This window comes from Panthera tigris, chromosome A1, assembly GCF_018350195.1.
Source record: "Panthera tigris isolate Pti1 chromosome A1, P.tigris_Pti1_mat1.1, whole genome shotgun sequence".
Lineage (NCBI taxonomy): Eukaryota > Metazoa > Chordata > Mammalia > Carnivora > Felidae > Panthera > Panthera tigris.
Genome location: NC_056660.1, coordinates 76,361,527 through 76,386,466, shown reverse-complemented (window position 1 = coordinate 76,386,466; position 24,940 = coordinate 76,361,527). Strand labels below are relative to the sequence as shown.

Genomic DNA, 24,940 nt, shown 5'->3' with positions numbered 1-24,940 from the left:
TATAGAAAATAGCAACACCTGCCAAAGAATGGGGCGCCTGGGTGGCTCATTCAGTTGAGCGTCCGACTTCAGCTCAGGTCATGATCTCGAGGTCCATGAGTTCGAGCCCCCCGTTGGGCTCTGTGCTGACACCTGGGAGCCTGAAGCCTGCTTCCGATTCTGTCTCCCTCTCTCTCTGCCCCTCCCCTGCTCATTTGTGCTCTGTTTCTGTTTCTCTGATATGAATAAATGTTTAAAAAAAATTAAAAAGAAAGAAAATAGTAACACCTGAAGAACCAGTAATATGTGAGAAAAGGCTGCTAAACACAGTGAAGGTCAAATGGGGGGGGAGGCATGGGGAGGGGAACGCAAATGTAGAGAAATGATGTCTGTGGCTGCAGACCTCAGATTCAGCCAGGAAAACACTAGTTTTTCCAAGTAACTGTCCCATCCACACCTGATTTAGGGCCATGGGAAGGGGCTGGTGGTGAAGGTTACTGGGATCTGTGTGGATCTGCGGTTCAGCTGGCCGGGGGCTGAGTGGGGAATCACACGCACCACATCCCCAGGAAGCCCTGTGCAGTTGGGGCAGAGTGGAGGGAAGGGTCTCTGCGTTGCGGGCAGTCTTTCAGCCCGTGCTTCTGCGAAATGAACTGGTTCACCCACACAGTCCTATTTTATAAGAGGAGTTCCTGGGACTCATCTCATCCAAAGGTGAAAACGGGTAAGGCGAAGAGGAAGGGGGGAGGTGTGGAGGGAGGGCCTGTGCAGAACCACACAACTAGAAGAAAAAAAAGAACGAAGCAAACACTCATCAGAAGACAACGGCACAAACAGGTAAAAAAAAGTACGACCAAATTCATAGCCACACACATGCTCAAAAAAGCAAATAAATCAAATAAAACTAGATCACGAAATTGCTTCTATAAAACAAAAGTTCCGTGCGGTAATATAAAAAGTCAGGGAAGATCCGCCAGGAAAACAGGAAAAGTTGAAACTTGATCTATCAAAGACCAGGAAATAAGTGGGAAATGACAAAGTACTATCTTGGAGATGAAGGCCATATCGGAGGCATAAAAATAGAAAGTAGACATTTTATGGAAACATAACAAAGGCCATGGTAAGTATAACTTAAGGAAAATGAGATGGAAATGAACTAAGTATTAATGGGATTAGAGAGAAAATGATTATTAATCATGGATAATGGCAGGCAAAGGAAATCCAACATATGAATAATTAGTGTCCCAACCCTGACAAAAGGAGGCTCCATAAACTTTCCATAATTCAACAAGACTTACTGAGATGGCATGTCTTAGAATGTCCACCCACCCAGAATGTGGGTGACACATGATTACTGTAAGGTCAATAAAAAATAATATGATCGGAACACCTGGGTGGCTCGGTTGGTTAAGCATCTGACTCCAGCTCAGGTCATGATCTCACGGTTCATGGGTTCGAGCCCCGCCTCGGGCTCTGTGCTGACAGCTCGGAGCCCGGAGCCTGCTTCTGATTCTGTGTCTCCCTCTCTCTCTCTGCCCCTCCCCTGCTCATGTTCTGTCTCTCTGTCTCTCTCTCAAGAATAAATAAACGTTGAAAAAAATTAAAAGCATTTATCTTTTGGTCTGTCACAAAGAAAGTAAACTTACAGTGTTACAAATTTTGCCATATCTTGCACTAAGCAAGTCTTAAGTATTAAGTAGATGATTCTTAACCCTTTGCTCCCTGGAGGGAAAGCACCACCCACCCCTACTGAAGACCCGGCCGAGTACAACAGCCAATCACTAATTGTGTTGTGTCCAACATCCAGAATCCCAAGGTGCCTCACCAGCAGGGTTACTGAAACAAAACAGTATTTTCTAATCATAATATAATAAAAAGTGCTTTTTAAAAAACAGAATGGGGCACCCGAGTGGATCAGTTGGTTAACATCTGACCTTGGCTCAGGTCATGATCTCGTGGTTCGTGAGTTCGAGCCCTGCATTGGGCTCTGTGCTGACAGCTCAGAGCCTGGAGCCTGCTTCGGATTCTGTGTCTCCCTCTCTCTCTGTCTCTCCCTTGCTCACACTGTCTCCCTCACTCTTTCTCTCTCTCTCTCTCTCACATTCTCTCAAAAATAAATAAACAGCAAAAAACCAAACAAATAAAACAATAAAAAATCTGTCCACTTAAGATTTTAAAGGTTTCTATCTTAAACAACTATTAATAACAGAAGATGTAAAAAACCTTAGGCTCTAGAAAATAGTAACAATTAAGACATTATACATCTCAAATAGCTTAGTAGTTAATAGCTTATGTTATAATGTAAATGGGAAATAAAATACTAAATTGAAGCATTTAATATATAACATAATTTAATATTACATAGCTAAAATAGTGTCATGTCTAAAGCCAGAGAAAAGGTACTGCTTTGAGTATTTATATTAACCATAATAAAGAATAAAAATACATTAGGTAAGGATCTAACTTGAAGAGTTAGAAAAGGAAGGAAAAAGTCTGAAATGATTTATCAGCCTGGAAAGTGTGGACACCTAAATTAGCAAGGACAAAGGCAATCGTTACTTCTCACCGTATTTCCTTTTGTACTATTTAGATGTTGCTCTGTGGGTATGTATTATCTTTTTTAATAGAGTAAATGCATTTTTTAAGAGCAAGTGATTTCTTCCAGAAGTAAATGATTCCGATGCTGTGTCTCGAAAATGGACCGACGTGTCGGAAAGGAAAGAGGCGAGGGCCAGGGTTGCCTTTGCAGGGTAACTAGTGTCTCAAAGGAGCCCCACAGCCCTCCCAGAGGCCCCCAGACCCCATCCTACACCATAACAAGTGGAGTGGAGACCACAGCCTATGCTCTCGCTAAATCCCACCCTGGATGTGCCCCAACTCACAGCCTGTCTCTGACCTGGAAGAGGGTTATGGGACACAGCTCAGCTCGGTTAAAACTCACAGGGCAGAAGTTTGGGGAAAGGCAGAAGATACGAAACCTAGTCCTGAAAGGGTGAGAGGCAATTCTGGAATGAAATCCGGCGACAGTCCTTATCAGCTCTGCAATCCCAAATGACAGGAAGCCGGTTTTTCTCATCCGAAAACTTGGAGAACAACTCTCACTCTGCAAGTTGCTACAGGTGCTGAGTGAGTTCATGTAAAGTGAATGAATCGTGTGTGCTTAAAAAGGACCTCCCTTCTTTCTGCCTCCCAGAGGACTCTCCTTTCCCTTCTGGGCAGAAACTCCCACCTGGTGATGCCATCAGCAGGGGTGCGACCAGTTTTCACCAAATCTGTGAGACTGGCCCAGACCCAGAAAGAATGCAGTTAAAAAGCTAAGATGGACATTAAGAGGATAAATTCTTCCAGGCGTTACTCTGGTTGCAATGATATAAATTGGTGTTTGCATTAGAAACAAACAACACAAAAAAACAAACAGGAAATAATATAGACATCTAAAGGGAATGTGTTACCTCGGGGCATGCTGGGCTGGGGGAGATAATCAAGGAATACGGGTCAAGACAACACAATGTCTCTTCCCCTCTCGGGCGACGTGTTGCCTAAGCAGATTCACTAAGTGGGAATCATCTCCGTACTGATGACTTCTAAGACATCATCTCCAGTCGGACATCTCAGCTAAGCTCCAGACCAACATATAAATGCCTTTCAGATTTCTCCAGCTTGTCACCTCATGTTAATCCATCTGGGCGGTAACAGGAGGGAGAGACAACAAATACCTATTGCCCTCAGTTCCGAAGCCCAGGAAATCCGATAGCCAGGTGCTATAGATTCGGTATCTGGTGAGAGCCCACTTCCTGGTTCACATGGCAGAAGGGCAGAGGGAGCTCTCTGGGGTCTCTTTTATAAGGGCGCTAATCCCATTCGTGAGAGCCCCACCTTCAGGGCCTGATCATGTCCGGAGTCCCTTACTCCAAATACAATCACATTAGGGGTTGGACTTCAACATAGGACTCTGGGGGGAACACGAACATTGCCTAACCTCTACCTCAAATTCAACATACCCACCACTGATGTCCCCATGTTGACCCTAATCCCTTAAACATGCTGCTTCTCTATGTCCTGTCCTACCACTGAGCACAGCCCGACGATCCAAGAGCTGACTTATGTCTTCTCTTTGAATCCGCACATCCAGCAGACATCAATTCTCTCCATTCTACACCATACATTTACTTAAAATCCAACCCCTTCTGTCCTTCCTCAACATTTTTAGTTGAAATCTTCTCATCTCTCTCCAGGAGTTATACACATTGGATTCCTCACAGTCTTGTGGTGACGCCCCATCCACTTCATCATCTACAGCAACACCAAACTGGTCATTCTAGAACCTAAAAATGATCAAATCGCCCCCAGGGCTATAAGATTTTCCATGTTTCCTTATCACCTACAAACTGAAATCTACAGCCCCTTGTACGGCAGACAAACCATTGTCATTCTTCAGCCTCACCTTCCCATGACCTAGCCACTAGTTTTTGTGAATTAATTTGTCAGATGCTACAGGTGATTTGGCACTTATTTATACAAATCAAGAAGCTGTTTCTTGGCTTTAGCCTTTGCATCTGTCATCCCCTCCTTTTTTTTTTTAATGTTTATTTATTTTGAGAGAGAGGGAGAGTAGGGAAGGGGCAGGGAGAGAGGGAGAGAATCCCCAGCTCAGAGCTCGATTCAGGGCTCCATCTCATGGACCATGAGATCATGACCTGGGCCGAAACCAAGAGTTGGACGCTTAACCAGTGGAGCCACCCAGGCGTCCCTATTATCCCCTCCTCGTAAAATATGTCCTAGAACCACTACCACCCGAGCTCGTGGGCTGCCTCCCCTGCGAGCCTCTGCCTCTAGCCACCTCCTTTGCCAACACTCAGCCAGCCACTGCCCAGCTTCCCTTCCTGCTTCTTCCTCCAGGGCTCACGGTGAAAGCGCTCACCACATTGTCACAACTCTGACGGGCATCATTTCCCCTTGTGATCAATTCAAGAGAAGGGATCTGTGGTCTTCATACTGTGATTTGCACATAATTAGGAACTAATGAAATTTCATTAAATTCAGGGAGGCCTTTCTTTGCCTTCTGGCAGGATTTTGGAGCCCACCCCACACTCCCAGACAGCTGTCCTTTTCAAACTGTCATGACATCTGTAACTTGGCTGCCAATATTTCCCATCCCCGAGGACACACCAGCATGTGACGACGTGGATGTCAGAATGAATATGTACAAGCCTAAATTCACCCCCTCTCAAGCCATCCAGCTTCCTGCCCCTTATTTCTTCCTTTTGTCAGTAACATGCCCAATCCGGAGACCTAATGTCTTGGGGCCCATCACATTCATCCTCCTGTTTGGTCTCTTCCTTAACATTTATTATTCCACAGTATTTCCATGATCGATCTCTCTCTTCATAGTTTCATGCCACTCCGATTTCCTCCTTTATTTCAATAGTAGTCAAGGTGATCTCTGCCTAAATTTAGTCTCTGTCACGTAGCTGAGCCACTCAAACTATGGCTTTCATAAAGCCATTCCTCCATTCTGAATTTCAGCGTTTTGGTATTTACCTGACATTAAAAACCTCAGTTCTTTTATAATTTGCCCCCAAATTTGCGTGGGTGGCTCAGTCGGTTAAGCATCCAACTCTCGGTTTGGGCTCAGGTCAAGATCTCACGGTTTCGTGGATTCAAGCCCCACGTGGGGCTCTGCACTGACAGTGTGGAGCCTGCTTGGGATTCTCTCTCTCTCTGCCCCTCCCCCACTCACGCGCTCTGTGTGTGTGTGTGTGTGTGTGTGTGTGCGCGCGTGTCTCTGTCTCTCTCAAAATAAATATTTAAATGTTATTTAACAATTTTTAAATTTATTTAAAGAAAATATTTAAATAAAAAGTATTTAAGTAAAATATTTAAATAGAAGTTATTTAAATAAAATTAAACGATTATTTAATTATTTAACATTTTTAATTGTTTGAAAAAAATAATTTGGCCCCAAATTACAAATGCAACTTTGTCCAACGTAAGTCACCCTAGCAAAGCTTCCTCTCTCGCGCTCTGTTTTGAATTAGCCTCACTCTTCCCAACAAAAACCACACTCCCACCTGTGTTCATGCGGCTTCATACTAAAATAGCTGACTGCTTCCTTTCCTGTCCACGCAGATCCTACTCATTCTTCAAGGGCAAACTCCAATTCTAGGTTCCCCTTGATTTTGATCCTCTCTGAATTCCGTATCAGATGCTTTTAGTGCAAATACTGTACTTTATCACTTCCTAGGCATGATTCGTGTCCTAATCAGGGTGGCTACAACAAAGTACCACGGACTGGGTAGCTCATACACGACAGAAATTACCTCGCACAGAGCGTAAGGGCTCTGAAGTCCAGACCAGGGTCAGCACAGAGCATGAGAGCTGTCTCCTGGGTCCCACGCAGACTTCTCACTGTGTCCTCACCTGGTGGGAGGGAAGGGCACGCGGAGCTCTGTGGGGTCCTGACAAGGCACTGATATTCTCAGGAGGCTCCACCCTCATGACTTAAGCATTTCTCAAAGTTCCCACGTACTAACACCATCACATTTGGGGGTGAGAACTTCAGCATCTGAATTTGGGGGAGGGGGACACCTTAAGTTCGCTAGCAATTCAGGTGTTCATTTTAAGAGTTACCAAATATACACTGTGTGTGTATTTGTGTGGGTGTGTGTGAGTACAGAGAAGAATAAATATTCCACTGATTAGAAAAAAATAAAAGAACCCGCCAGAATCCGTGTTTATTCCTCCGGCTCTGGTGTGCTCTCCTTCAATTTTTTAAAAATGTTTACATATTTTTGAGAGAGAGAGAGAGAGAGTCCGGGAGGGGCAGAAAGAGAGGGAGACACAGAATCTGAAGCAGGTTCCAGGCTCGGAGCTGTCAGCACAGCGCCTGACACGGGGCTTGAACCCATGAATCTTGACATCATGACCCGAGCTGAAGTTGGACATTTAACTGACTGAGCCACACAGGCGCCCTCCTTTTTAAAATTTGTTTTTAATGTTTATTTATTTTTGAGAGACAGAGAGAGAGAGAGACAGAGTGGCATACTCTCCTTCAAATCTGAATTTTCACTGTGTAAGTCAGAGCCACAGGAGTAATTAACAAGCAGCAAGTTGGGCAATTGATCCCCAGTAAGTGGCTTGCACGATTTTAGAAGCTTTAGTTGAAATGGGTATCATGTATAGACGGAAAACTGCGCCGACCTAGCTTCCTACTATTTCTGAGTTGCTCCGATGTTTGGGGACGGATCAGGGGCCTCATCCTCACCCCGAACACACAGAAATTATTTATGTCGAGAGATATTTCATTTGAGGAAAATCGTTTCAGAGGCAAGGCCTATACTTGTGAAACTTTCGTATGTGGTCATACAAATTGAGAAGACACATTAATGGCTATTCACTAACCATGGTGTTTGGGTTGAGACAGTAAGATATCCAGGTCGAGGGAGAGGTCCAGTTCAGCGGGAAGCAAAGGCAAGGTCGTAAGTCAAAAGGACGTGGGTAGCGATGATTAGACTGCATATTGGAAACAGATGGAGTTGACTTAGCACAGCATCTTGACATCATCCAAGGAAACCATCTTTCATGAGCCTCCGCCTGGACCCCTTGTAAGGTCACCTGCACATCAGCTGTTTCCCAGGCTTCTGGGATGGTCTCTTGAGGATCCAGAAGATTCACCAAGATTCCCTGAGTTCTGTGGGCCTGCTTGACAGTTAACTGCAGCCCTGATCCCGAGATGTTATCTTATGTCATCTGTTTCTAGGACTCTTAACTGCTTGACATTGATCAGGAAGGCTAAAAGGTACATTTATGATTCAGCGAAACAATAGTTTCTTCAAATCTAGATGCCAATGATAGGAGGAAATCAAAATCAATTTAGGCTAAAAAAATTATATTTCAGCCTTCATTGAATATCTTTATTTTTCTTCAACCATATATGTTTATCTATTTTTGAAATGACATGGAATGGAAAAGATAAAAAGATAGTGCCATGCCCATGAGAACAAGCTCTGGGTTAAAATCCAGGATGCATCGGGTACTAGCTTGGCCATGTTGGACAAATTACTTAATGACTCTGTGTTTCTGCATTTTCCCCTATAAGACAGTGAGGATATCAGCACTCAGCCCTGAAAGCTGTGTGACATTACACCTGGAACAGTGCTGGTTAGGCACCACAATCGTAATCTTATTGGCCCACTAAACACCTTCTAACTCACCTTGGCATTCAAGGCCCTATATATACAAGGAAGATCCGATCTAGAAAATAATCCTTCTGAATGCCTTCAGTAAGTTTGTTGTCTAGCTTTCACCTTCTATTAGCTTTTTGGTCTCTGATCAGTTACTTACCCAAATTCACGAGCAAGTAGTAGACCTGCAATTGAACATGGGTCTTATTTGCTCTTTTTCTTGACTATTTCATAGAGGTTTTTTTTTTTTCTTTTTTTTTCAATTTTTTTTTTTTAACGTTTATTTATTTTGGGGACAGAGAGAGACAGAGCATGAATGGGGGAGGGACAGAGACAGAGGGAGACACAGAATCGGAAGCAGGCTCCAGGCTCTGAGCCATCAGCCCAGAGCCCGACGCGGGGCTCGAACTCGCGGACCGCGAGATCGTGACCTGAGCTGAAGTCGGACGCTTAACCGACTGAGCCACCCAGGCGCCCCGAGGTTTTTTTTTTTTCAAATTATACTTCATTGTAATAGATAATGTACATTCAGGAGTTCAATGGTAGCGTGATTAGCCCTGAAGGATCAAAGTAAAAGATGGGGAGGGCATGGAGGTCAGAATCACCGGGACGCCGACATAGAGGTGCTGACTGGAGGGGCAGATGAAGGTTCTAAGCCACGTGTGTTTACCCTAGTGTGTCTTCATCTGGGTAGTGATTACACGAATGTAGACGTTTATAAAAATTCATCATGCTATACACAAGCCAAGAAGCATCCGGGGCCACCAGAAGCTGGATGACGCCATGGAGGCATCTCCCCCAGCACCTTCAGGGGGAGCAGGGCCCTGCTGATGTGGGATCCCAGACTCCTGCCCTCCAGATCCACGAGGGATGCACTTCTTTCTCTGTCGATCCACGAGGGATGTTTCTTTCTCTGTCGTAAATGTTCGTCACCGTGACAGATGATGGCCGCCCTGGGAAGGGAAGAGGCTGGGAAACAATGAGTGGGAGCCTCAGCAGGCCAGCAGCGGGGGGGCTGGTGCCTCGCCTTTGAAAGGAGGGGCGTGGGAGGTGAGCCTCAGAGCCCATCACACGACAACCACCGCTTCCTTCAGGAGGGCTCATTCTTGATACTAGAGCCCCTGTCTTCGTGAAGTCCCCGCTAGCATCTATCTTTCATGCCACACGCCTGGGTGGACCGCCAGCTGTTGCCGGGATGCCAGTGACGAAGGGAGTGTCCCAGAACGACAGACAAGTAAGAGATGTTGGAAAGAGCTTTGGTGGGAACATTAGGAAGATGTCTCATCTAACCAAAGGATGACTACAACCGGGGGGCAGTGTGAGGAAAGAGTGACTTTTGACGGAGACCCAGAAAAGAGCTGGCTGGGCGAGGGGCCAACAGTCTGGAAGACGAGACAGGGGGTCCAGGTTAGCGGGACTGGACGTGAACCTCAAAGGCTCGAGCGAGGAAGGAACGTGCAGAGAATGGCTCGTGGGCTTCCGTGGCTGGGTCTCTCCAAGTGTCAGCGCGTCTGAGCGCATCCCTGCCCCTCACAACCCTGCCCCATGAATCCATATGCACAGAGCTCATAACCGCCGCTCTAACAGACTGCTAGACCCGTAGGACCATGCACACTTCACAGTTGTTACAACAAGGAAATAATTTCAAACTCCTCCCATTGGTGATGAGGCTACCATATAAAGAGCCGTTTGTTGCAAAAACAAGTCTCCGCTTCAAGTCTTCTCTTTCCCGGATATGCTATATGCACATACGGGTATGTATGGATACCCTACACATACACATATATGTGTGTGCACATAATATATGACGAAATGATTCTTTTTAGTATCATATTGAAATCCCTTCGGATGAATATAAATGTATACATACGTACAAGTCTGCCTCCGCGCTCCAAGCCCGGTGCCACCAGTGTGTTGATAGTAAGTGGAAGTAAAGGGGACTGATGGGTGGCGAAGATGTAAAAGGACAAGAGGCAATGAAAGGCGCCCCTGGACGGACACCATCCTGAGAGCCAGCCCCACTCCAAGCCCATCTTGCTCCCGCTTTGGAAAAGTATTTGCAGCCTCTGTCTCTTGAAGTCACAGAAACCAGTATGCGCCTGGCTTCTACTCTGAACAGCAAGTAGCTTGGAGGGAACAGGCAGCGGGGCTTGGAGCAGAGCCACGCGGGTGCCCCGGGACGGGAGTTGGGGGGGGGGTGCAGAAGTCAGGGTACAAACAGCTTCAGAAGACTCTTCAGGCTCGTGCGTCCTCCCTGCACTTGTCCACAAGCTGCCACGCGGGCCTGTCGTGGGACTCTCCGGGGCTGGGAACTTTGCCCTTAAAAGCAAATGGACTTAACTATTAAGAATCAACCAAAGCTGCTGGGGAGGATCATAATTTTCATCAGTGTGCATAATTTTTTTGCCGTTGTTGGTTATCCCTCTGTTAATTTACTACATTTAGGTAAACAAAATTCCACACGCCTTTTATTGCTGGGTCTTTTTGTTTGTTTTGTTTTGTTTTTTAGTTTTTTGGGGTTGTTGTGTGTGTTTGGTTTTTTTTTTTCTTGTTATTTTTTGGTGTTTTTTTTGTTTTGTTTTGTTTTGTTTTGTTTTGTTTTGTTTTGTTTTGTGTGTCCCTGGCAACAGTCTAAGATCCTGGGTGTAGATTCACAGTTTCCTGGCACACCACGCACATGCACATATCGATACCTGTGAGAACCCCAGTTAACGCGGTGACAGATTTAGCGGAAGGAGTGGTCATCAGGGCCTAGCCTGCCAGGCGCTTTGCTTGCTTCCTGTGCCTGTCACCAGTCTGCTAATGAGCTTGGCTTTGCAGAAGAATCATGGGGAAGGCACTAAAGGTAACAAGTGATCACTTGTTTTCTCTTTCTCTAAGGAAAAAAAAAACTGCGATGTAAAATAGAAAGTATACATAAGGAGATGAGAGGGAAAACAGAAAGCATACATGAGGAGATTAAGGAAGAATAGAAAGCCTACACAAGGATGGGCGCCTGGGTGGCCCAGTCAGTTAAGCATCCGACCTCGGTTCGGGTCATGATCTCGCAGTTCGTGAGTTCGAGCCCCGCGTCGGGCTCTGTGCTGACAGCTCGGGGCCTGGAGCCTGCTTCGGATTCTGTCTCTCCCAATCTCTCTCAGCCCCCGTTTACACTTTGTCTTTCTCTCTCAAAAATAAACATTAAAAAAAAAATTGAAAGGAAGAGAAAGTATACACAAGGGGGCATAAGAAAGAATAGAAAATATCCGTAAGGAGAACTATTCCTTCAATTCCCGCATCCATGTTCTTCCCCGTCAGCTGACGGAGAGGATAATAGGAAGAACATTCATGGATGAGGCTCCAAAAAGCTCCGGGATTTGTAACTCGCCGTGGACCCTGTTCACATTTCCGCAGATATGTGCGTGAACTGCGAGGACCTTCCTTTCCTTGGATGTATCAAGACAAAGGCTCGTCCAGCAGTGGGTCCACCTGGGCCCAGAGAGCACCAACCTGCAGAGCACAGGGTCAGGGAGCCACTGCTGTGTCATACCCGCCGGCCCATGGCCACGTCTCCTGATCCCAACCAACTGGATTTCTCAGTCCCTGGAAGAAAACGTCCACCTTTTGTTTACAAAATATTATCTATATAAAGACAAAAAGGAGGAAAATAACAGGAAAGCAGGCATATTTAGTCCTGTCAGATAAGTGCAAAATTGGCTTTTACAAGCTGGAAGGAAGCTGCCTTCAGGGTGTCCGAGGAAATCTGCACAAGGACGATCTATTTTCGTATTACAGAATTGAAGCCATGCACCTGAAATGGATAAAAATAATCTCCTGTGTCTGAGAAACACACATGATCCAACGGGAACCTCTAAGACAACTATTTAGACTTTTTTTTTTTTTTTTTTTTTTACCATAGTGCACAGTCCCAAATGACTTGAGTGCTCTGATGCCTGCTAATAGGAGAGTATTGGGAGAGGGGTCTACACTGAAGAGCTTCAGGCAGAAATACCAGGCGGACAGTGCGAAGGACTTTACTCCAAGGGAAGGCCGGCGAATGCATTGCCCTCGATGCCTAACTGCCTCCCGCGCCGACACCTACAGCCACACTGTGGAGCCCAAAGCGTCAGCACCACAGCAATTTCCCATTTAAATCCGCTGCAACCAGGGGCGCCTGGGTGGTTCAGTTGGTCAAGCATCCGACTTTGGCTCAGGTCATGATCTCACAGCTCCCGGGTTCAAGCCCTGCATAGGGCTCTGTACTGACAGCTCAGAGCCTAGAGCCTGCTTTGGATTCTGTGTCTCCCTCTCTCTCTCTCTGACCCTTCCCTGCTCATGCTCTGTCTCTCTGTCTCTCAAAAAATAAAATAAAATGTTAAAAAAAAATTAAAAACAAAATTACAAAAACGATGTGCCTGGGCAATAAATATGAATTGCCTATTGTAGTAACAACTATTTCTGCTGAGAAGCTAAAGCATTTTTTTCAGCATGATTGAATCGCACGCGGTACCCCATATGCTATTACAATGCCACGACGTGCTTACCGTGACTGGATGTGTGAAAATACAAACCCAAGTGTCACACCCATGAGGTGCAGGACCGTAAGTCTCCTACTGGATTTGTCTGAAGACACTAGGTTTTCAAAATGTGTTCCATTTAAACACCTGTAGCATGAGCCCTAACGTAAAGGCAATTGAACGAGAATAAATGGCCCCCTCACTGCTATGCTCACGTGAAGTTTTATTTTCTTCAAACAGTTACTTGCTTCCACTTGCCGAGATATTGTTTTGGGGCCAAATAAAAGGTCCTTTGTGACAGAGAGTGAGATGCGATCTCTTACGAAGCCTGGCGGTGTCTCGAGATCTATCTTACGTTCTTTATCAAGTTCGTTTTAATTATAAATGGAATACAGACCTCAAGGGGGAAAATTCTCCGTCAACACAGAAATACTTTTATTTCGAATTTTCCAACTGCTTTGCTGGTTTCTTCTTAGCGCTTCTTCCTTCTGTTACCCCACCTTGATTTCCTCCTATTTTTCATCCTGACCCGCATGCAAGTGATTGTAAATATGCTTTCTAGAATCTGGCTTCCGGTTCTTTCTTTTCAGTTCACAGCCTGGGGAAGGCAGGCATGAGCCCATAAAAATACAATCTTTAATCTTAAGGACTTCCTGTCCAGAAAGGCGTCAGAGCAGACCAAATGGCACCAAGAGAGCAGCATGGCCCTCAGCGGCTCCTGGTGTGGATAAACAACCCTGATGAAGAGTTACGCTCTCTTAGGGATATTCTCGATGCTTCTGCATCAGAAACAGTCATCTTGCCTATGCTGAAATTTCAGTGTGTTTCCCTGGGAATAAAATGAAGCCTGTTCAGAGAGTGAATGCCAGAGAGTGTTGGATTTCCTTCCCTGGGTTAGAGAAACACAATAACTCTGTTATGGACCTTCCCTCTGGTTCCTAGAAACCACCAGAAGGCTGGGGGAGGACCGTTTTACTCAGACCCAGCTGTTAGTTTTTCCTTGTAGCTCCGGCGTCCTGAAACATTTGGCCAGTCGCTACCCCCTTGGCTTCCAAAAGGTCTGACAACGTCCCTCTGTGCCACGGTGGAAAGAGTCCAGTCTCAACCCCGTGCTTATGAATCCCGCACTGGAGTGCACATCTTGAAATCATGCCAGCCTAGGGCTTCCCACCTCTCTACAGAACCTCAGTTTGGATTCTCTCCTCCGCCTGCGAGAAACAGATACTCCCTGAAAACAATGGACTGTAAATTGAGAACAGTTAAGAATCAACATCAGTTTCTCATAAATCTAATTTCCAATTTCCCACCAGTCTGGACTCTGTGTACAAAGTCTCACACACACTCCCCTCTGGGGATTGCACACCCACGTTCAGAGACCCACCTTGACTTATTCAGCTGGTTTTTCTCTTCAGTGGAAAGAAACAATGCAATCCAGCAGAGCAATTGTAGGAGGAAGTTATTAGAAATGGGTAGATTTATTATAATTTCTTTTTTCTATCCTGACTGGGTGTGGAAGGGGAGATATACATCTATGTAGCAAATGCATAGAACATTTTTTCCATGCTAACTTGCAGCTGCCTGGATTAAGTGTACATTTTTACCATTCTGTGGAAAAATATAGGAAAAGCGTCTAAAAGAAAGTATGATTATATGAAATAATCATTCATGGATGTAACCAACCTAAGAATATTTTATTCATTTTGATGCAGCCAAGAAATAGAAAATAAGATTTTGTATCTGCTAATAAAAACTACCAGACATCATACAAATATTGGAGTGAATATAGTTCTTGTAACTAAAATAGTCCTTAAAGCGTTTGCTGTCATTGAGGGGTGCATGGGTGGCTCAGTGTGTTGAGCAGTTGACTTCAGCTCAGGTCATGTCTCACAGTTCGTGGGTTCGAGCCCCGGGTCAGGCTCTGTGCTGACAGTTCGGAGCCTGGAGCCTGCTTCAGATTCTGTGTCTCCTTCTCTCTCCCCACCCCTACTCATGCTCTGTCTCTCTCCGTCTCTCAAAAATGAATAAGCGTTAAAAAAAAAAAATTAAAAGATAGAGTTTGCTGTCATTGCAAGGTCAGATTCAGCATAAACCCTCGAGGTCGGGCTTCTTAGATGCGAAGTCACTTTTACGGAGACATTTTAGGTACCATAAGCAGTGTCTGTTATTTCTATATGGTTGAAATCCTTTTCTTACTGTTGTGACAACAGAAGAAAATGTATGACGCTGAAATCTAAGAAATGCCAAGTGTCTCCTTTTAAAGCCGCTCTTCCTTTAATATCCTTGCCATCCCATTTCTCAGCTCCTACGGTGTGATGAACACTTCTTAGACGTTTATGATGAGATGTCATCGTTTAGGTGGACGGGGATAAAGTAAGCTTTCTCTCGCGACTTCTCTACCAGGATGGCTCACCGGGAGTGCTTATGGCATCGTGTAGCATTTAATAGTTCACACGGACTCTAGATCTCACTACAGAAGATTTTGATAATGACTTTAATGACAATATCAACCTGTAGCTGGAAAACAAAATATGTAAAGTGGCTTACCTGCTAAACTTTATCTTTAAAGTAAATAAAATCTTGCTAATGTGGGTGTGTCCTGGGATTTTAAAAAGCCCCCTTGAAAATTAGATTTTGCTCTCTGTATTAATAATGAGGAAGTTTAATACTTTAAAAGAAAGAAAGAGAGGGGACGTCTGGGTGGCTCATTCGGTGTCCGACTCTTGCTTTTGGCTCAGGTCGTGATCTCAGGGGTCACGGGATCCCCGTGTCGGACTCTATGCTGACAGCGTGGAGCCTGCTTGGGATTCTCTCTCCTTCTCTCTCTGCCTTTTCCCCACACACTCTCTCTCTCTCTCTCAAAATGAATACATAAACATTAAAAAAAATGAAAATAAAGAAAGAGAAGTAGTGAGAGTAGAGAGAGATCAGGACAGTAGCTGGGAGCCCTGGCTAGGCCAACATAACAGCAACAAATCACTTCCCTTCTCCAGGCCTCAGTTTCCCCCTCTGTGAGTCTCCTCTAGGATGCATGAGGCCCACGCCAGAGCCCAAAGGCAACACTCATCCTGCACACGTAGTACGTTCCAGCTGCTCTTTGCACACTCACGCCATCAACACTCCCAAACCCCATGAGGCACGTGCTATTGGAGGAGGACCCTTCACCCTGAGAGGCAGAGCTCTGATTGAAACTGGGGCCCACTACAGAACCAAGCTGCTGACCACTGCACCACACTGCCTTTTCGATCTGGGGCTCTGGCTCTCGTTCGAAAGGGAGTGAGACAAGACAGTGTTGGCACGAAAGGTCCGTGAGACACGTTTACAAATCAGGGAGACTCACTCTGTAGCTGTGCATGCACCGATCTGCCTGCCATCAACGGCTGGGTTTGGGCTTTGCCGTCCTATCAGGAGGCTGTGGGGGGGGAGGGGGGTGGGGCAGACACACTTTCAGGGGAAATGGAGGGGTTCGGTGACCAGACGCCACCGTCTTATCCTGCGCCGTGATGTGTCCAAAACTGGACTTAAAAAGTACAAATCGTGTAGAATGCCCAGAGGGGAGCAGACTTCTATTAGTAGATTCCCGCTTGCAAGATCGACAGGGAAATTGTTCCACAAAACTGAGAACCGCTGTATTCATCCACGAAAGAGCTAGTCAGCTTTTCTTTGTCTCCGCGGTGGTGTTCACAATCTTCTGCAAGATTTAGGCAAAGTAGATTGTTTTTTGAAAAAAAAGCAACAGCGCATCCCATATTTTATCACCATTAGTAAGCAAATGGTAACAACTGCAGGTGTGAGCACAGCAGGATGGTTTTCTGCACTCTCCAGTCTGGAGGAGAATTTCAAAACACCCGATGTGATGTCCTTGGGTCACACCAGCCTGCTCTTCTTAAAGGTACAAAGTCACTCTTTTAGGAACAGCCTACTCAGGATCTATTATTATTTCACGGACCATACAGTCGGGATCTAAAACTCAACCTGTTTTCATCCACTCTTGTTTCTTTTCAAAGATTTGCAAATAATGGCGCAGACACTCATTTTTACCCCCCCCCCCCCATATCTTTTTATTTCAAGCCTTTCATATCTGAAGCTTGGATCATTGCCTTTGTGTGAGCTGCTTATAGATTATTAGGGTAATTGCTTGAAGACTTAAGAATTGCTATACTGGAATAATTGCATTATTTTCCACTTAGCTGTATCTTTCTCTCAAATAGGCATACTGCTTCTGAACGTGTTTGGAGTACCTGCCCTCCTTTGTCTCACGGTGTGGCTCTCCAAACTACCTAAGTGGTCTGCAAGGAGTGACAAAGGGCCCAGTGGCTTTTCCAGAAGGGAATGGACTCCAGACACTGTTCCTGCTCAGTGATCCTAACCTGGCATCAGCCTGTCATGATGATAAATTATATGTACGATTCATAGCCGAAGCAGATGGGAGAGTGCTGGTTATTAAAATCTAAATCTGTTTTCCAAACAAAAAGAGAACTGTTTACTTCTCAATGAAACATAGACCCCTCATAAAGGACATTTTGAACATTCCAGTGTTACTCACTGAAGGAAGTATGCAGTAAGGGACACCTAGGCTCTAATAAAATTAAGGTTGGTTCTAAGAGAAGTAAAATAGAAGGGCCTCATTCATTTAGTCACCAGGTTCACTGAATGCCTGCTAGCTTCCAGGAATAGAAAGATTTACCAGAAAATATGTTGTAAAAATAAATAATATTTTTCTTTCCATTAAAATACTCAATTTGCGGGCAAATAAACCTGATGGTGTGTTATTATAGCCTCATCACAGAGAGAGACTGTTTTAAGATGTGCTACACGTCGGCAAAAAGGAGATGAGATACATTTGGCTTTTAAAACACTTGTAAATTCACTAACCTTCCAGACTATTCAAAAACCCAGATCTCAAGATTTAAGGCCACAGATGGAGCAAAATAATGTAAAGGTAAAATGAACTTCGTTTGTTGGCCCTGGGGTTTTATTCCAGCCACAGGGAAGGAAAATCAAGAGATTTGCAGGTCCAGATTTATTGATTTACTCATTCACTCTTAATTTAGCAACTATCGATTGAGCTCTGGTATGTGACAGTGTTGTGGAAACTTCTGGAAACTATCATTAGCACATTATTGACCCCAGAAGTCCTCTTGGTTCCAGATGCATTCGTTGTACCTTTGGTGAAGCTGAAGGGTGTCAGTCAGTGAGATTACCTAGATGATCTCCGAAAGAACATTCATTAAAAAAACACAAATTCTATTTATTACCCCACCACATGCTGGAGACTTCTCATTCATTATCACATATCTCTACAACAATTCCGAGACGTTTCAGGGATCACTTACAATGAACAAACCTGGGTCTTAGGCGGGAAATTCTGCCCGATGCCTCACAGATGAAGTGGCAGGGTGGAACTTGAACTTAGCATTGAGTGACCCGGAAGTGCCATCCCATTTCAGTGTGCCACACTGTCCTCCAGGGAAGGGACACGGCTCTCCATCCAGGCAAGCGTGCGGTCCTGACCTCTGAATACTTACAGAAAAAAAAAAAGTGCATTCTTCCATTTTCATGTCGGTACCGATTTTCTTTTTCTTCAACGAGTTACAGTTCAAGCATTTTCTTTTCAGAAAATGTAACTATAAATTCCCATGGGCCAGGAGCTGCCGAAACTTACCAGAGACACCTGGTAATTGAAGGGACAATCTAAGGGGCGTGTGATGTGTCCATTCCTGTGGATTTTCTAAGCCATATTCCTGAATAATGCTATCATCAAAACCCAAACCACTAGATTATATCATCCTCTCTCTCTTAGAGAAAATTCTTCACACAGGTTGAAATTTAGTGCAATTTCCTGAGGTGGGAAGGGATGGTATAAAAGGCTTTCATTAGAAAACTTCACTCCTGCAACAAATCTTTTCCTGAGGGCTTCCTTACACCAGCCCTGTGTCCGAAATTCAGTGTTGAACAGAAGTGTATTTGGCCTCTACTCTCATCAAACTTACACTCAATGAGCGCAAGATACAGAGAATAATCGCATACAAGTTACGACTCTAAGTACTTTGAAGGATGAAAACATGACGCTTTAAGAGTGGGTCATCATAGGGTTTGACCTAGGCAGGAAATTCTCCCGCAAAACCATAGTCAAAAATGATCCTGCAGAATATAAGCTATCTGTTATTGTTAGAATTCATATAGGAAGCATTCTTCGTAGAAGTAGGTCAACTAAAATATATTTCACTACTTGGCTGTGTGTGTTTCTTGTGGGTCGTTTCTTTGTTTGTTTGTTTCGTTGGTTGGTTAGTGGTTTTTTTGTTTGTTTTTTGTTTTGTTTTGTTTAGTTTTAGCCTTTCATCTGACAAAGACCAACTCTACTCTAATCTAGTACAATCTAATGCTCTCCTGAAAACACACTTTCTAGAAACTCGAGGCTAAATTCACTGTCAACAGTATTAAGATATGATTCACTTACCTTTGTCACTTTTTTTGTTCTCTTTGTACTTTAATCGCTCTGTTTTAGATATGCTTTAACATTTAATATGCCGCAAGCTTTTTTTGTAAATTGTTAAGTATAACTAAAGAGGACTGGTTAATAAACAGCATATTTTTAATTGTCAACAGATTGGTTGCAGGATTTAATTTTTTTTTTTTTTTTTTCACTGGAACCCTGGTTGAACCTGAACTAGGAGCTGAAAATTCCTTTGGATTTTTGAGAAGATGGCAAAGGAGCATCAGTGGGTGAATTTGTAACAAAGCCCAAGGCAGTAAATCTCTTGGGATCACTCCGACCAAAGGTCTTAAATATCCTTCAGGAGGAAAAAGTCAAAACTTACAACAGTCTTTCACTTTTCAACTTTTTACAACAATGAAATGAAATGCCTGTCCGTTCATTCAACGTCCCACCTCACACCAGATTGGGGGAATCTGATCCACAGCAAACTGCCTCACTGTCCATCATCCTCCCAGACTTAGGCAGGGAGAAACAAGGGAAGCCCAGTTCACAGACATCCGGAAGGTCAGTGGTGGCTGGTGTCACGCTCTCCACTGAGAAACCAGCATCAATGTCCACACTTGCCGCACGGGGAAGCCGCAGAGCCAGCGTCAGGGACACACGCGCGTTATACACACACACACACACACGCGCGCGCGCACACCTCTTAGGCTGCTCATACTTAGAGCAGTATCCTCTTAGGAAGTTCTATGGGAGAATTACACAGGTTGGTTGAGAGTTACATCGGTCACATGAACTTCTCGCTCCTGCCCATTTCACTATCTGGCTACTTTTACCCAGGGAATCATTTATTTCACACAGTGAATGACCCTTCTGATTTGTTTCCCACTGGTTTCTTTTTCACTTTTATCGCTTTAGCTTTAGCGGTTCTGATGCCCTTATAGAAAGACCTTTTGCTGACTTTGTGAGATATGCTGATTAAAGGAAAAAAATCCTTTTTCTTACATGACAAAAATGCTTAAAAATATCTGCTGGACTTGGTAGCTACTCTTTTCCAAAACCTCAATATCCAAATATGCAAAACGGCAGTGGTTTTTCAATTAAAAACATTAAAGGTATGTCTATAAAGCTTCAATAAGATCAGGAAAGTCTGGGTGGCTGCAACCCATCTAGTTCCTTACGTTCTCCTTCTACCTTGTTAAAATTATATTTTGGTTATTGAGTTGGAGCAGAGAATGTGTTCTAGATGAGGCGCCTGGGTGGCTCAGTTGGTTGAGTGTCTGACTTTGGCTCAGGTCACGGTCTCACGGTTCGTGGGTTCAAACCCCGCTTCGGGCTCTGTGCTGACAGCTCCGAGCCTGGAGCCTGTTTCGGATTCTGTGTCTCCCTCTCTCTCTGCCCCTTCCCTCTTGCTCTCTCTCTCTTTCTCAAAATAAACAAACATTTAAAAAAATAATAAATTAAAAAAAAAGAATGTGTTCCAGTTAATCCAAGGAAGCATGGAAGATACCATGTCAATGAAAGATTCTGACACAGGTGTGATCTGGATATTTACACAGAATCATAACAGAAACATTTTAATTAAACACATTTTTTTCTATTCCAACCAGATTTCACAGAGCAGATGGCCATCCTTCTAACTCCATTTCTGTATTGGATGGAAGAGAGGGCTATCTTGAAAAGTGAACTTGTCACAATTATATACCTAGTCACATTGATAACTTACTCAAATAGTCTTTTTTTTTTGGTGCCATTATTTTATATTGTATGTACCCTTATCTTTGTCATGAAAACTTACAACCACAGAGTAAAAATAATTACTGTCCATTTGTTTATGAAACATTAGAAAGATGAACTGAAGCCAGATTATATTCAGATTGGGACCAATTAAGAAGAAGCAATACCTGGGGCGCCTGGGTGGCTCAGTCGGTTGAGCGGCCGACTTCAGCTCAGGTCATGATCTCGCGGTCCGTGAGTTCGAGCCCCGCATCGGGCTCCGTGCTGATAGCTCAGAGCCTGGAGCCTGTTTCAGATTCTGTGTCTCCCTCTCTCTGACCCTCCCCCGTTCATGCTCTGTCTCTGTCTCAAAAAATGAATAAACGTTAAAAAAAAAAATTAAAAAAAAAAAGAAAAAGAAGAAGCAATACCTTCATTGGTCCAACCTTAGTTCAACCTTTTGAAACAAAGAAACCAGTCTACACAGACCCAGGTGTCTGCCCTGGAAGCTGAGTTTCAGCAGGACTGTGCAGCCATTCACTTTTCCAGTACGAATGCACCACAACCACGTACAAATAGGTCATCACACCAGTAAGTCGACAGAGAAATGCAACGTATATGCGTTACCTAAATTTACCTCTTTCTTGTAGGTCATCTGCCTTTTCCCCCTCAAATGTCATTTTTACTTCCAAACATAGCTGCACTTGATAATTAGTTACATATTTTAAAGGACGTAAGAGAAATGGTCACTGGGATTTCAGAGGTTAAGATTGCCCCGCCAGCCAACACTCTGGAACACCAATGGCGAACCATCAGTCTTTACATCTAAACCCAGGGCGACTTAAATCAGGTAAAAGGAGGCTTCCAAAGCGTGCCAATCAAGGTTCAGCTCTGATGCTTGAATCACCTCCGTAAAACCGCCCCCAGACAAACATCTCTTCAGGTTTTAACTTCATGTGTTGCCTACAATTTTCCTACTCCTGAGTCTCCCTCTGGAAGATCTGTGTTTCTTGTGTTTCAGGAAAATCGAGCTAACTTGAGCTCCTTTCCTTCCCAGCTACTCAACCTTCCTTAATGTGACTCTAGTGTCACATGGCCTAGCATCATGTCATTGGCAGGTGACTGCATTCGAGAAATGCAGTAAGAGCTCTAGACAAAGCTTGTACTGGAAGAGGAGTACGGTTATTCACGCAAAAACGGACCACACGAGCGATAAGAAAAAAAATAATAATGCTAGGAAACTGGAGAAAAGTTACACGTGGGGAGAGACCACCACAGCTCCCCTCGGATAGCTCAAAGCTCCTCATTGTGTGTCTCCAACGTGAGGTGTCTCGCTAGCCAAGCTAAGAAAATGAAATCCATCCGCGATGAATGAAAAATAATCCATTTGGAGAAGAATGATACCAAGAAGTCAATAAGGAAAATAAACTCAGCTGTGGTGACAAAAACAAAAACAAAACACAGAGGTGGTAGGGAAGAACAAATTGTTGGGTGACAAAATGGTAAGGTGCAGAGCATAGGAAGTGTAGCCATCCTACACCACACCCCTGTAAGACTTCCTCTTCTCTGAATGGAACCGAATATCAAAGCAATGTCAACACAAGCTCCTTGGTGGTCTCTTGTGACATAGCCTTCCCAGAATGATGCTATTTATGCCTATTTCTCAGATGTTCCCACTTTTAAAACTTTCTCACCCCTTTTGCTTTAAGTGCATACTTTGGTGTCAAATCTTTTCCATTATGATGGCATAAATCTTTTTCAAACATTTTAAACTTTTCCTAAATGAGATTTCTCATGGGAGGTGTGAACGATTCTGATTTGGCAAACCCTCTTTCTAATTCGCTGTTTTCAAATCAACGAAGAACTGGGTCAAACAGCGCCATCACCGAAATTGAAAACTGTTGTATTGCTGCAAAAATCCGAAGAACAAACAGGGTGCGTGGATGTGTGGAAAAGGTGATTTTACGCAAAGGATGTTTTCCAGCTTCCTGCAAGGAGCTAATAAATGCGTGTCTTAGAGTTCACTTAGAGCGACCTAAGAAAAATGTTAAGCTTGGGTTAAGCACCGTGAGTCTTGCTCACCAGTAATATTAAAATAAAATAATCGATATCCTGGGAGTCCCTAGGAGTTAGCTGCTACATAAAATTCACCAAGAGGACATCAGCCCATAAGAGCCTTATGATATAAACACACGGGCAGAGAGCAAGCCTCCATTTTGATTAGAACGCAGGAGGAGTGACATTTGATACAAATACCAGAGGCTCCCTCTTCTAGCAAGCTAACGAAGATGTTTAAGCACAGCACTACAGAAGGCAGTGAGTGCATTCTCCCCTATGTGTTACAAGATTGGCCAACTGTGGTCTGGGGAGCAATGATGGACATATCTGAGGGACCGATGTGAAATTACCTACAGTTGTTAGCACAAGCAGAGAGAAAAAAGGGATTAAAGAAAAAACCACAACCAACAAGAGGCAGGACAAAAAGAAAGCCCTGTTGGAAGAAAGTAAAGTGGAGAACTGAGGTAATTCTGCAGATTCTTCATACGTAAGAACTGTGTTTGGGTAGGAACGATTCCAGCCATGGGCGTTGTGCCTACACACCTCTTAATTTTTTCTTTATGTTGAAAATCTACTGGCTGCCCTGTTTCTTTTGCCACTTGAAAATGGCATTTATGTATTTATTTTTTATATTACCAGACCTTGAATTTTATTTTTTATTATATATATTTTAAATATAATTTATTGTCAAATTGGCTTACATATGACACCCAGTGCTCATCCCAACAGGTGCCCTCCTCAATGCCCATCACTCACTTTCCCCTCCCTCCCATCCCCCATCAACCCTCAGTTCGATCTATGTATTTAAGAGTCTCTTATGATTTGCCTCCCTCCCTCTCTGTTTGTAACTATTTTTTTCCCCTTCCCTTCCCCCATGGTCTTCTGTTAAGTTTCTCAAGATCCACACAGGAGTGAAAACATATGGTATCTGTCTTTCTCTGCCTGACTTATTTCACTTAGCATAATACCCTCCAGTCCCATCCACGTTGCTGCAAATGGCATGATTTTATTCTTTCTCATTGCCAAGTAGTATTCCATTGTATATATAAACCACATCTTCTTTATCCATTCGTCATTTGATGGACATTTAGGCTCTTTCCATAATTTGGCTATTGTTGAAAGTGCTGCTATAAACACTGGGGTACAAGTGCCCCTCTGCATCAGCACTCCTGTATCCCTTGGGTAAATTCCTAACAGTGCTATTGCTGGGTCATAGGGTAGATCTATTTTTAAGTTTTTGAGGAACCTCCACACTGTTTTCCAGAGCGGCTGCACCAGTTTGCATTCCCACCAACAGTGCAAGAAGGTTCCCGTTTCTCCACATCCTCACCAGCGTTTGTAGTCTCCTGATTTGTTCAGAAAATGGCATTTAAAAGAAGGAATGACAGGGGCGCCTGGGTGGCTCAGTCGGTTAAGCGCCCGACTTCCTCAGGTCATGATCTCTCGGTTGGTGGGTTCGAGCCCGCGTTGGGCTCTGTGCTGACCGCTCAGAGCCTGGGGCCTGCTTCAGATTCTTGTGTCCCTTTCTCTCTGCCCCTCTCCTGCTCACACTCTGTGTCTCTCTCTCTCAAAAATAATAAACATTGAAAAAATGATTTTTAAAGAAGGAATAGAAACTGGCACGTGCAATTTTTGGTGAAAACCTATGACGGTCTTACAAATGTGAAGTTTTTATGCTGGCGGAGGAACCAAAAGATTGAGCCTTAAAACAAGCTGGGAATCCTTGGGGCTTTTGGAAGTTGGAAGGAAGATATGGACATAAATTTGTGGCTTTATTTAAATAAAAAGTATTGTGGGGGAGAACCCTGACCTTTGCAAAAGTCCCACAGCAAGAGGAGTGGGTCTACTTGGAATGAATGGCTCGGTTAAATTAAGGATGGGCTGACAGAAAATGGCTTTAATTATTCTTTCCTATGTCCCATTCTGCAGGCACTTTGCCAAGTACATTTTCAAAGAGAAAATGCAAACACAAAAATAAGATGCAAATGGCTCTCAAGTGTCCTAGTGTGTCTTACACAAATGTTCTGGGATTTTATTTTGGTTTTTAATTTTGCTACTTGTCCTTAAAAGCC

General features: G+C 44.0%; 1 non-coding gene across 1 annotated transcript; it reads left to right on the top strand.

Annotated features, from left to right (window-relative positions):
• Nucleotides 1-20,347: 20,347 nt before the first annotated feature.
• TRNAQ-UUG lies at nt 20,348-20,432 on the top strand. The gene has a single exon. It is a non-coding gene; the product is annotated as a tRNA-Gln (tRNA).
• Nucleotides 20,433-24,940: the final 4,508 nt, after the last annotated feature.